This window comes from Rattus norvegicus, chromosome 1, assembly GCF_021556685.1.
Source record: "Rattus norvegicus strain SHRSP/BbbUtx chromosome 1, alternate assembly SHRSP_T2T, whole genome shotgun sequence".
NCBI lineage: Eukaryota > Metazoa > Chordata > Mammalia > Rodentia > Muridae > Rattus > Rattus norvegicus.
The window spans coordinates 99855913-99869067 of record NC_141534.1 but is presented as its reverse complement, the minus strand read 5'-3'; the positions used below and the strand labels follow the sequence as shown (position 1 = coordinate 99869067).

Sequence of the window (13155 nt, the reverse complement as noted above, 5' to 3'; positions counted from 1 at the left end):
GGGTGGGTGTACTAGTGGGTAGAAGGATGGGTGAGTGGGTAGACGGGTAGACGGACCCATAGATGTAGACATTGGAAAACATGATTTAGAGTTCTCTTGTACTCTACTCCAGTGCAACAGGATGCATTTTTAATTGTTTCTTTCCCCCATCTCTACAACAACTAGAAGCTCAATTCTCATTGTCAGTGTTTGGACTAAACAAATGTTTAGTTATAGAACTTAGAGAAGATGGGCTCACAATTCTAACTCACTACCAATTATAAGAAGGAAAACTGCTAAAATAATACCAACTAAGGATCCAGTTTGTTTTATGCCTGGTTGTCTGGCTGGCTGGCTGGTTGGTTGGTTGGTTGGTTGGTTATCTGGTTGGTTGGTTGGTTGGTTGGTTGGTTATCTGGTTGGTTGGTTGATTGGTTGGTTTGTTGTCTGGTTGGTTGACTCATTGATTAGTTGTTTGGTTGATTGGCTAGTTGAGTTTTTGTTGATTAGTTGGTTTATTTGCTAGTTGCTTGCTTGCTTGCTTGGCTCATTGGTTAGTTGTTTGATGGGTTGGTTGGTTGGTTGGTTGGTTGGTTGGTTGGTAAGTTGTTGGTTAGGTTTTATGTTTGTTTGATTGATTGTATGGTTGGTTGGTTGGTTGTTGGTCTGGTTGGTTGACTCATTGATTAGTTGTTTGGTTGATTGGCTAGTTGAGTTTTTGTTGATTAGTTGGTTTATTTGCTAGTTGCTTGCTTGCTTGGTTCATTTGTTAGTTGTTTGATAGGTTGGTTGGTTGGTTGTCTGGTTGGTTGATTGGTTGGTTGGTTGATAAGTTGTTGGTTAGGTTTTATGTTTGTTTGATTGATTGGATGGTTGGTTGGTTGGTTGGTTGGTTGGTTGGTTGGTTGATAAGTTGTTGGTTAGGTTTTATGTTTGTTTGATTGATTGGATGGTTGGTTGGTTGGTTGGTTGGTTGGTTGATAAGTTGTTGGTTAGGTTTTATGTTTGTTTGATTGATTGGATGGTTGGTTGGTTGGTCAGTTGTCTCATTGATAGTTGTTTGATCGTTTGGTTGTTTGGCTGCTTTCTCACTGGCTAGCTGTTAGATTGGTTGCTTTATTCTGGGGAAGACTATTAGGAGTATTCTAAGCTGGGGCAAAGAAAGTATCAAATGAACCTGAAAGAAACACCTTTCTGTGTGCCAGAACACCAGAAAGAGTCAGGAAGACATTTTAAGGGAGACAAAAAACTAGCTTGAAAGGATCTCCATTGTCAAACTCTAACCAATTTAAATGTCAAAATATTTTTATGTAAAGATAGTAATGAACTAAAACCCATGATGTCATAGGGCTATAGATTAATGTGCTCTTTTTAATTAAGGGGATGGAAAGAAAAAACCCTATAACTATAATAATAATTAATACAGAATGAAGGATGGAGTTAGAAAATCATCAGCATATAATAAAACTAACGAGTGAATATTGATGAAGCATAAGGAATTTATATAGCATAAAACTATCTCCCCACAAATTAGCTATTGATTACCAAGGAGAGGAAAGAAATAGGTTGACATGATGGTAACCAAATAATCATAGAAAAGAAAACCAATGTTGGAAAAAACCAACCCCAGTGCTAACTGCATGCAATGAGAGAAGCACAGTCTTGTTTACAAATCATTCCTGCCGGGGTTGGGGATTTAGCTCAGTGGTAGAGCGCTTGCCTAGCAAGCGCAAGGCCCTGGGTTCGATCCCAACTCTGAAAAAAAAGAAAAATAAAACAAATCATTCCTGCCAACAGAGCCAAAACCAGATCTATCTACATATATCTTTCTAGACATAACCCCAAATGTGAGAAAGTAGTCTATGCTTTCTAAGATAGAAAGGCAAGAAAGGCTGAGGAGGCTGCAAAGACCAGTCACCTCAGTATAGTACCTGAGCCTGGACCACATGCTGCAGGAGAAAAGAGCAACCAACTACTAAAGGAAAATATGTAGATAACTAGCAGAATGAAATATGGATAAGGAGCTAGAAGGGGAATCATCCCTGCTTATTCCTAAATGATTAGAAAAAGTATTAGTGTGCATACGAGCATTTACCAAGTATTAGCATATATACAGTAATTGTTAATATTAGTGTAATTAGTATACTAATTACATATTTATATATAGATTAATCATGGCTATATACACATAGAAAAGAAATGAGACAAATTTTAACAATTGGTAAAATGGGAACTCCTCAAAATATTTTGTGATAAATCAAAGTTAGAAATGATAACAAAATAATCAAAACTTGAAAAGAACTAATTTAAGCTTTTAAAATTTAAATTACTACTGGACATGGTAACACACTCTTTCCCAGTATTCAATGGATCTCGTGTTAAAGACAGACTGAGCATAGCATGACCTTGTCTCAAAAATATTTTATAGCTTCCAGTTTCTGTCTGCTCTCAGAGCCGACCCTGTGCCACAGCTCTCTGTACCCAGATCCTTCCCAGAGAGAGCTGATCTCCCAGGAGTGCTGACACACAGGCTTACAGGAGGGGCAAGCCACTGTCAGAGACAGCAAGACCAGCTAACACCAGAGATAACCAGATGGTGAGAGGCAAGTACAAGAACTTAAGCAACAGCAACCAAGGCCACTTGGCATCATCAGAACCCAGTTCTCCCACCACAGCAAGTCCTGGATACCCAAACACACAAAAAGCAAGATTCGGATTTAAAATCACATCTCACAAGTCATAGACATAAGCATCACCAACAGAGTACAAAAGATAGAAGAGAGAATCTCAGGGACAAAAGATACCATAGAAAACATTGACACAACAGTCAAAGAAAATGCAAAACACAAAAAGCTCCTAATCCAAAACATTCGAGAAAGCCAGGACAAAATGAGAAGAACAAACCTAAGAATAATCGGTATAGAAGAGACTGAAGATTCCCAACTTAAAGAGCCAGTAAATATCTTTAGCAAAACTATAGAAGAAAACTTCCCTAACCTAAAAAAAAGAGATGCCCATGAACATACAAGAAGCCTATAAAACTCTAAATAGATTGGACCAGAAAAGAAATTCCTCATGTCACATAATAACACCAAATGCACAAAACAAAGAAAGAATATTAAAAGCAGAAGAGGATAAAGGTCAAGTAGCATAAAAAGGCAGACCTATCAGAATTGCACCAGACTTTTCAACAAAGACTGAAAGCTAGAAGATCCTGGGCAGATATCATACAGACCCAAAAGAACACAAATGCCAACCCAGACTACTATATCCAGCAAAACTCTAAATTATCATAGATGGAGAAACCAAGATATTCCATGATGAAACCAAATTTACATAATATATTTCCACAAATGCAGCCATACAAAGGATAATAGATAGAAAACTCCAACACAAGAAGGGAAACTACACCCTTGAAAAAGCAAGAAATTCATCTTTCAACTAACCCGAAAGAAGATAGCCACACAAACATAGTTCCACCTCTAACAACAAAAATAATAGGAAACAACAATCATTGGTCCCTATTATCTTTCAACATCAATGGACTCAATTGCCCAATAAAAAGACATAGACTAACAGACTGGATACATAAACAGGACCCAGCATTTTGCTGCATGCAGGAAACACACCTCAGTGACAAAGAAAGATGTGTCCTCAGAGTAAAAGATTGGGAAATTTTTTTCCAAGAAAATCGTCCCAAGAAACAAGCTGGAGTAGCCATTCTAATATCAAATAAAATCAAATTTCAACAAAATTTTCAAAAAAGATAAGGAAGGACACTTCATATTCATCAAAGGAAAAACATACCAGGATGAACTCTCAGTTCTGAATATCTCTGCTCCAAATGCAAGGGCATCCACGTTCATAAAAGAAACTTTACTAGAGTTCAAAGCATACATTACACCTCACACAATAATAGTGGGAGACTTCAACACCCCACTCTCAGCAATGAACAGATCATGGAAACAGAAACTAAATAGAGAAACAGTGAAACTAACAGAAGTTGTTAACCAAATGGATTTTACAGATACCTATAGAACATTTCAGCCTAAAACAAAAGAATATACCTTCTTCTTAGCACCTCATGGTACCTTCTTCAAAATTGACCATATAATTGCTCACGAAACAGGCCTGAACAGGTACAAGAAGATAGAAATAATCTGATGCATCCTATCAGATCACCATGGACTGGTCTTCAATAACAACAAAAACAACAGAAATCCCACATACACATGGAAGCTGAACAATGCTCTATTCAATGATAGCTTGGTAAAGGAAGAAATACAGAAATTAAAGACTTTTTAGAATTCAATGAAAATGAAGGCATGACATATCCAAATTTATGAGACACAATGAAAGCAGTGCTAAGAGAAAACTCATAGCTCTGAGTGCCTCCAAAAAGAAACTGGAGAGAGCATACACTACCAGCTTGACAGCACACCTAAAAGCTCTAGAACAAAAAGAAGCAAATACAGCCAAGAGGAGTAGATGGCAGCAAATAAACTCAGGGCTGAAATCAACCAAGTAGAAACAAAAAGAACTATACAAAGAATCAACAAAACCAGGAGCTGGGTCTTTGAGAAAATCAACAAGATAGATAAACCCTCAGCCAGACTAACCAGAGGGCAAAGGGACAGTATCCAAATTAACAAAATCAAAAAGGAAAAGGAAGACATAACAACAGAAACTGAGAAAATTCAAAAAAAATCATCAAATCCTACTACAAAAGCCTATATTCAACAAAACTGGAAAATCTGGATAAAATAGACAATTTCCTAGACAGATACCAGATACCAAAGTTAAATCAGGATCAGATAAACCATCTAAACATTCTCATAACCCCTAATGAAATAGAAGGAGTCATTTAAAGTCTCCAAAACAAAAAAGGCCAGGACCAGATGGGTTTAGTGCAGAATTCTATCAGACCTTCAAAGAAGACTTAATACAAACTCTCTTCAAACTATTCCACAAAATAGAAACAGAAGGAACACTACCCAATTCGATCTATGGAGCCACAGTTACACTTATACCTAAACCACACAAAGACCCAACAAAGAAAGAGAACTTCAGAACAATTTCCCTTATGAAGATTTACTCAATAAAATTCTCACAAACTGAATCTAAGAACACATCAAAGCAATCATCTATCATGATCAAATAGGCTTCATCCCAGTAATGCAGAGATGGTTCAATATACAGAAATCCATCAACATAATCTACTATATAAATAAACTCAAAGGAAAAAAACACATGATCATCTCATTGGATGCTGAGAAAACATTTGACAAAGTCCAACACCCCTTCATGGTAAAAATCTTGGGAAGATCAGAAATTCAAGGCCTATACCTAAACATAGTAAAAGCAATATACAGCAAAACAGTAGCCAACATCAAACTAAATGGAGAGAAACTTGAAGCAATCCCACTAAAATCAGGGACTAGACAATGTTGCCCACTCTCTCCCTACCTACTCAATATAGTACTCCCTACTTATTCAGTATAGTACTTGCCAGAGCAATTAGACAACAAAAGGAGATCAAAGGGATACAAAATGGAAAGAAAGAAGACAAAATATCACTATTTGCAGATGATGTGATAGTATACTTAAGTGACCCCAAAATTCCACCAGAGAACTCCTAAACCTGATAAACCACTTCAGCAAAGTGGCTGGATATAAAATTAGCTCACACAAATCAAGTAGCCTTTCTCTACTTAAAGGATAAACAGGCTGAGAAAGAAATTAGGGAAACAACACCCTTCACAATAGTCACAAATAGCATAAAATACCTTGGTGTGACTCTAACCAAGCAAGTGAACGATCTGTATGACAAAAATTTCAAGTCTCTGAAGAAAAGAGTTGAAGAAGATTTCAGAAGATGGATCTCCCATGAGCATGGATTGGCAGGATTAATCTAGTAAAAATGGCCATCTTGCTGAAAGAAATCTACAGATTCAATGCAATCCCCATAAAAATTCCAACTCAACTCTTCACAGAGTTAGAGAGAGAAATTTGCAAATTCATTTGAAATAACAGAAAACCCAGGATTGAAAAAACTGTTCTCAACAATAAAAGAACTGCTGGGAGAATCACCATCCCTGACCTTAAGCTGTATTACAGAGCAATCATGATAAAAAGTATATGGTATTGGTACAGAGACAGGCAGATACATCAATGGAATAGAATTGAAGACCCAGAAATGAACCCACACACCCATGGCCACTTGATCTTTGACAAAGGAGCTAAAACCATCCAATGGAAAAGAGACAGCATTTTCAACAATGTTGAACAATGGTTCAAATGTCAGTCAGCATATAGAAGAATGCAAATCAATCCACTTTTATTGCCTTGTACAAAGCTCAAGTCCAAGAGGACCAAGGATCTCCAGTACACTCAAACTAATAGAAGAGAAAGTGGGGAAGAGCCTCGAACACATGGGCACAGAGGAAAATTTCCTGAACAGAACACCAATGGCTTATGCTCTAAGATCAAGAATTGACAAATGGGACTTCATAAAATTGCACAGCTTCTGTAAGGCAAAGGACACTGTCATTAGGACAAAACAGCAACCAACAGATTGGGAAAAGATCTTTACCAATCCTACATCTGATAGAGGGCTAATATCCAATACATACAAAGAACTCAAGAAGTTAAACTCCAGAGAATCAAACAACCCTAATAAAAAATGGGGTACAGAGCTAAACAAATAATTCTCAACTGTGGAATATCAAATGGCTGAGAAGCACTTAAAGAAATGTTCAACATCCTTAGTCATCAGGGAAATGTAAGTCAAAAGAAACCTGAAATTCCACCTCACACCAGTCAGCATGGCTAAGATCTAAAACTCAGGTGACAACAGATGCTGGCGAGGATGTGGAGAAAGAGGAATACTCCTCCATTGTTGATGGGATTGCAAGCTGGTACAACCACTCTGGAAATCAGTCTGGTGGTTCCTCAGAAAATTGGACCTAGTACTACCTGAGGACCCAGCTATACCACTCCTGGGCTTATACCCAAAAGATGCTCTAACATATAACAAGGACAGATGCTCCACTATGTTCATAGCAGCCTTATTTATAATAGCCAGAAGCTGGAAAGAACCCAGATATCCTTCAACAGAAGAATGAATACAGAAAATGTATTTACACAATGGAGTACTACTCAGCTATCAAAAACGGTGACTTCATGAAATTCTTAGGCAAATGGATGGAACTAGAAAATATCATCCTGAGTGAGATAACCCAAACACAAAAGAATATATATGGTATCACTCACCGATAATCGGATATTAGCCCAAAAGCTTGGCATATCCAAGAAACAATCCACAGACCACATGAAGTTCAAGAAGAAGGAAGACCAAATTGTGGATGCTTCTGTCCTTCTTAGGAGGGGGAACAAAAAAAAAATACGTACAGGAGAAAATATGGTGTCAAGGTGTGGAGCAGAGACTGAAAGAAAGGCCATCCAGAGCCTGCCCCACAAGGGGATCCATCCCATATACAGCCACCAAACCCAGACAATATTGCAGATGCCCAGAAGTGCATGCTGACAGGAGCCTGATATAGATATCTCCTGAGAGGCTCTGCCAGAGCTTGACAAATACAGAGGCGGATGCTCACAGCCAGTCATTGAACTAAGAATGGGGTCCCCAGTGGTGGAGTTAGAGAAAGGATTGAAGGAGCCAAATGGGTCTGCAACCCCATAAGAAGAACAACAATATCAACCAACCAGATCCCCCAGAGCTCCCAGGTACTGAACCACCATCCCAAGAGTACATAGGGAAGAACCTTGGCTCCAGCCACATATGTAGCAGAGGATGGCCTTGTTGGACATCAATGGGAGGAGAGGCCCTTGGACCTGTCAAGGCTAGATGCTGCAGTGTAAGGGAATGTCTAGGCGGGGAGGTAGGAAGGAGTGGGTGGATGAGTTGGAGAGCACTCTCATAGAAGCAGAGGGAGATAGTGGATTTCTGGAGGGGAAACCAGGAAAGGGGATAGCATTTGAAATGTAAATTAAAAATCCAATATTTTATAAAGTTGAATTTGCAAATAAATTTAAGAATGTGTTTCTTAAATTAAATTATCAAAACAATCAACTCCAATTAGAAGAATAGGAAGAGCTGGGCAGAGCAGCACACTGCTTCACGCCTGGGCCTAGGAAGGCCGAGGCAGAGCATCTGTGAGTTAGGGATAAGCCCAGCTTACAAGTGAGTCCAGGTCACTCATGGCTGCATAGTGACTGTATCTCAAAATAGGAGCTCTCAGCTACTGCTCTAGTACCATGCCTGCCTGCCTGCCTGCTGCCTTACCCCCTGCCCTGATAGCCAGGAACTCTAACCCTCTGAAACTGTAAGCCCCAAATAGACTCTTCTACAAGTCCTGTTGATCATGATGTCTGATCACAGCAAGAGAGAAATACCACTGAGACACCCAGAATTGTCCAGCAAGGGGCTGGGGTCATGGCTCAGTGGTAGAGCTCCTGCCTAGAATCCCCCAGTGAGGGGCTGAGGGTGTGGCTCAGTGGTAGAGCCCCTGCCTAGAATCCCCCAGTGAGGGGCTGGGGGCGTGGCTCAGTGGTAGAGCCCCTGCCTAGATTCCCTCAGTGAGGGGCTGGGGGTGTGGCTCAGTGGTAGAGCCCCTGCCCAGAATCCTCCAGTGAGGGGCTAGGGGTGTGGCTCAGTGGTAGAGCACTCTTCATCAAAAAGAAACATATTATTTAATTTGAAAGTATAAATTAAAATTTCATTAATTGAAGAAGACACAGACTTATAGGCAGATATACTATGATCTGATAATACTATACGGGTTAGTACTTATCAATTACTTCATGACGTAAGTTTGCTCAAGATCCTTCTAGAGGAAAATACACAGAAGTTTTCTGAAAAACGAGAATTATAAGGGAGACGTAACATATCATCTACTAAAGCGAATTGCGGAACTACAACATTAAGACTGTAGAACTGGCCCGGGGGGGGGAAATAGATATGAAAAAGTAAATAAGCGATGTATATAAGAAGAATTAAAAAAAAAAACCAAAGAGCATATCACAAGTCTCTGTGCACCATTAGCTGCCTAGAAAAATAACTCAAAGCAACAAGCAGAAAGGGCTGGAAACAAAGCAGTTGGTAAAGTTGGGGAACTGAAGGATCCTCACCCGTGTGGAACACCCTAGCAAATTTCTACAGCCCTTTTGGAAAGCAATTTGGAAACATAGGGAAAACAAAGTTCAAAAGACAATCCAAACTGACTATATAAGAACGTAAGGCACAAAATTAGAACCAAGCATAGATAGATAAACAGATTGACAGACACACATGAATAACACTTACTTGCAAGAACACACGCATTGTTTTAATTTTTTTTTAAATAAATGGGGCTGATCATAGCTGTGATTCACAGCATTGAGGATATGGATCCTGAAGAGGCCACCTCCTGCAGCCAGGTAGGAACCTCAGTGGATCAATAGGGACACCACCAACCAACCCACCAAACCTTTGGCCCAAAATTTATCCTGTCTACAGAAATGCGGGGTCAGGGGATGGAGCAGAGACTAAAGGAATAGCCAAACAATATCAGGTCCAAATTGAGAACCATCTCCTAGGCAAACACCAATCCCTGACACTGTCAATGATACTCTGTTATGCTTGTAGACAGTAGTCTAGCATGGCTGTCCTCTGAGAAGCTCCACCTAGAAGCTGTCTCAGACAAATGCTGACACCCACAGCCAAATGTTGGATGGAGCTTGGGACTCTTACAGAAGAGTTGCAGGAAAGAATGAGGGCCCCAAAGGGGATAGGAACTGCACTGGAGGACTAACACAGTCAACTGGATCTGTGGGGCTCTCAGAGACTGAACCACCAACCAAAGAACATACGCAGGCTGGACCTATCCCCCAATTCCCCCAAACGTATGTAGCAGATGTGCAGCTTGGTCTTCATGTGTGTCCTGAACAACTGGAGTGGTGGCTGTCCTGAAAGCCGTTGCCTGTCTGTGGGATGTGTTCTTCTAGCTGGGCTGCCAAGTCTGACCTCAGTGGGAGATGCACCTAGCCTTGCAGAGACTTGATGTGACAGGGTGGGGAATGCCAAGGGGAGGGCCCTCCATCCCCTCTGAAGAGAAAGGGAGGGGCATGTGGGAGAGACTATAAGGGGAGGTGACCGGGAGGGGGATAGTGATTGGGATGCCAAGTGAATTTAAAAAATTACACTTTTTACAGGCTAGGCTATTAACTGAAAATTTATCCACCACAGAAACATCTTTGTACACCAGGATCACGTGTCTAGAAGGTACTGATCATGCAGAGAAAATTGTAGAATAGACAGGTGCTTGAAAGGATACCCCACTTCCTGCAGCCTGCACCTGCAGCGTTCCCCTCCTCCACTTTAGCAATGCCGTGACTCCAGACAGCTTCCAGTGGCGGAGCTGTAATTCATTCATTCACTCATTTGGTACCTGAGTCGAGAGCAGCCATGAAACGAAGACCACGCCCACCCGGAACGCAGGCTAAGACTCTTTATCCAGAGCCACTGGTTGGAGGGAGTAGTCTCTGCCTCCTAGCTTTGGCAGCCACACAAAGACTAACAGAAGGATGAGAAGCTTTTGTAGTAGAAGAAAAAAAAAAACAATAAAGGTTTCATGTGCGCCCTATCAGTCCAAAGAGACTGTGGGCATGCTAATCCTCATTAGATGCCCTGTGTGGTTGCTTAAAAGCAGGTATGTGGCATTCTCCAAAGGGCCTAGGCTGAAAACAGAAGCCTAATTATGACCACTTCCGGTTATTAGTGAAGCCTGGCCTACTGTCACACTGCTATTGTTACGTTTCTAACCGGGTTCCTGAACTTGCACTCATCCCTTGAGACCACTAGTTCACTTCCTGGATCCGTTCCAGTAAATTAGGAACCATAGGTTTTTCTTTATGTATCTACATGGTCTGCGGATCATCTGGTTGCCGAGTCAATCTCCCAGAAGCACAGGGGGAAACTCTGGATCCAGTACTAGTGGTCAATTTGACAGGATCTAGAATCATCTGGGAGACGGGCCCCTGGGTGTGCCCACAGAGGATTATGTGGATCGAGTTCATTGAAGTGGGAAGACCCGCCTTGATTGTGGGCGTGACAATTCCCTGAGCAAGAGGTCATGGATTGCTTAGGACGCAGGAAGTCAGCTAAGCATTCACATTCACCGAGTGCTGCTCTCTGCTTCCTGAATGTGGATGCGTGGGATCTGCCAGCCACCTGCTCTGCCACTACGCTTTCCCTGACACCAAAATAAGTCCTTCCTCCCTCAGGTTGCTTTCGGCAGGGTATTGCATCATAGCCACAGTGAAAGAAACTAAAACAATGGTCTTGAAACTATGTGTTCAGTCGTTGGGATAAAATTCCCAAAAAAGGCAACTTTAGAAAGGAAAGATTTGGTTTTGAAAAACCGTTCTGGAGCATGGGCACAGGATTGAGCTGGCTCTAGTCCTGTGGGCTGTGATGACCTGGAGCATAATGGTGGAGAGAGAGTGGTAGAGCAGAGCTGCTCCACTCATAGCAATCAGGAGAGAGGAGGGACTAGCACAAGATGAACCTTGCAGGGCTATCCCCCGACCCTGTTATCAACTGTGGTAGTTTGAATATGCTTGGCCCAGGGAGTTGCACCATTAGGAGGTGTGGCCTCACTGGATTAGGTGTGGCCTTGTTCAAGGAAGTGTGTCACTGTGGGGGCACCTTGAGACCCTCTCCCAGCTGCCTGGGAGACAGTCTTCTCTTGGCTGTTAAAGTTCTAAGACTTTAGGTTCCTCCAGCACCACGTCTGCCTGGACGCCGCCATGTTTCCTGCCGTGATGATAATGGACTGAACCTCTGAAACTCTAAGTCAGCCCCCCAGTTAAATGTTTGCCTTTATAAGAGCTGCTGCCATGGTCACCACGGTGTCTCTTCTCAGGCAATGGAAACCCTAACTAAAATATCAGCACTGTCCAATTGGGACCGGCTCCTACTTCTCACCACCTCTAAATAACGGAATCAAACTATGAATCCATCCATGAGTTAATCCGCCATTCAGTTCAGAGTCCTCGGGATCAAACTGGTTCCCACGAATTCCACCAGCTGGAGACCAAGCCTTCAGGATGTTTCGCAGGATGCTTCACAACCAAGCCTTAACAGCAAAGGTGCAGGGAACATGCTGCCTGCTCGCCCACATAGATTGCTCTCTGGTAGAAAAGACATACATTATTTTGGAATTTCATGGATCAGCAGCTATCTTCCACGGTAGGGAGGCCTCCCTTTTCGGCTTCATGGGAGTTCAGTGTGGAGCTTAAGCCAAACCCGCACCCTACTATCCGCAGTCTGCAGGGCCCTTCTGTGTTTGGTTGCTGTCAGCTCCTTCCCACTCTGCTCCAACTTCCTGCACAGACAGCAATGCCCATCCAGCCAGTGGGAAAAAGCAACCCCACGACCAGCTGCAGGCAGTAAGGATCACAGCACCTCGAGTGGGTTTACATTTCCACGTGTCTGACACTCCTAATTATATCAGCAATTAAAAATATTTCTTCCCGGGGCTGGAGAGATGGCTCAGGAGTGAGGAGAACTGGATAGTCTTGAAGAGGGCTGGGGTTTGATTCCCGCATGGTGGTTCACATGGTTCAGAGGATCCATCACCCTCTCTGGGCCTTCACAGGCACTGGATATATGTGGTACACAACCATAGAGGCAGGAAAACAGTCACACCACAAAAATAATTATATATACATATATATAATTATATATAATATATATATATATATATATATTCCTTACTGAAGGCAGAGAAGGCATTTTCTATTACCCTCGATCCGGACCAATTTGTCACTACTAGTTAAGATTTTGATAACATGTCCCCAAGCGCCAACTTGTCACATTTCCCTTGAAATTTTAATACATATTGACTCCTACGCAGGAACTACTGAAATTATCTCCCAGGTGGAGAGAGGTTCTCGAGACACAAGGATCCGACGCTTCAACAGTGGGTTTGGAGAAACTTGAAGTTGCCGAGTACCGGCAGAGGCACAGTGGCCGCCTCCGAGTGCTCTGAGTGGCGCAGCTCTGCATTGAAACCAGAGAGCTAGAGCAAACAAGGGAAGCCCCGTGACAGCCAAGACAAATTACCTGAGCTCCTGTCACTTCGACTCCGTCACCTGAAGTGGGCACTTGAAAGT

The 13155-nt window shown here is 41.9% G+C and overlaps 1 long non-coding RNA gene across 2 annotated transcripts in view; it reads right to left on the bottom strand.

Moving 5' to 3' along the window:
• LOC108349563 (uncharacterized) overlaps positions 1-10724 on the bottom strand; it is a 38666-nt gene extending 27942 nt beyond the window's left edge. Inside the window, exon 1 of one of the 2 annotated variants that reach the window (XR_015646336.1) lies at positions 10428-10724. This is a non-coding gene — a long non-coding RNA (uncharacterized LOC108349563). The remainder of the gene's footprint in view (positions 1-10427) is intronic. The other variant, XR_015646337.1, reaches the window with a different exon arrangement.
• Between the last annotated feature and the right edge of the window lie 2431 nt (positions 10725-13155).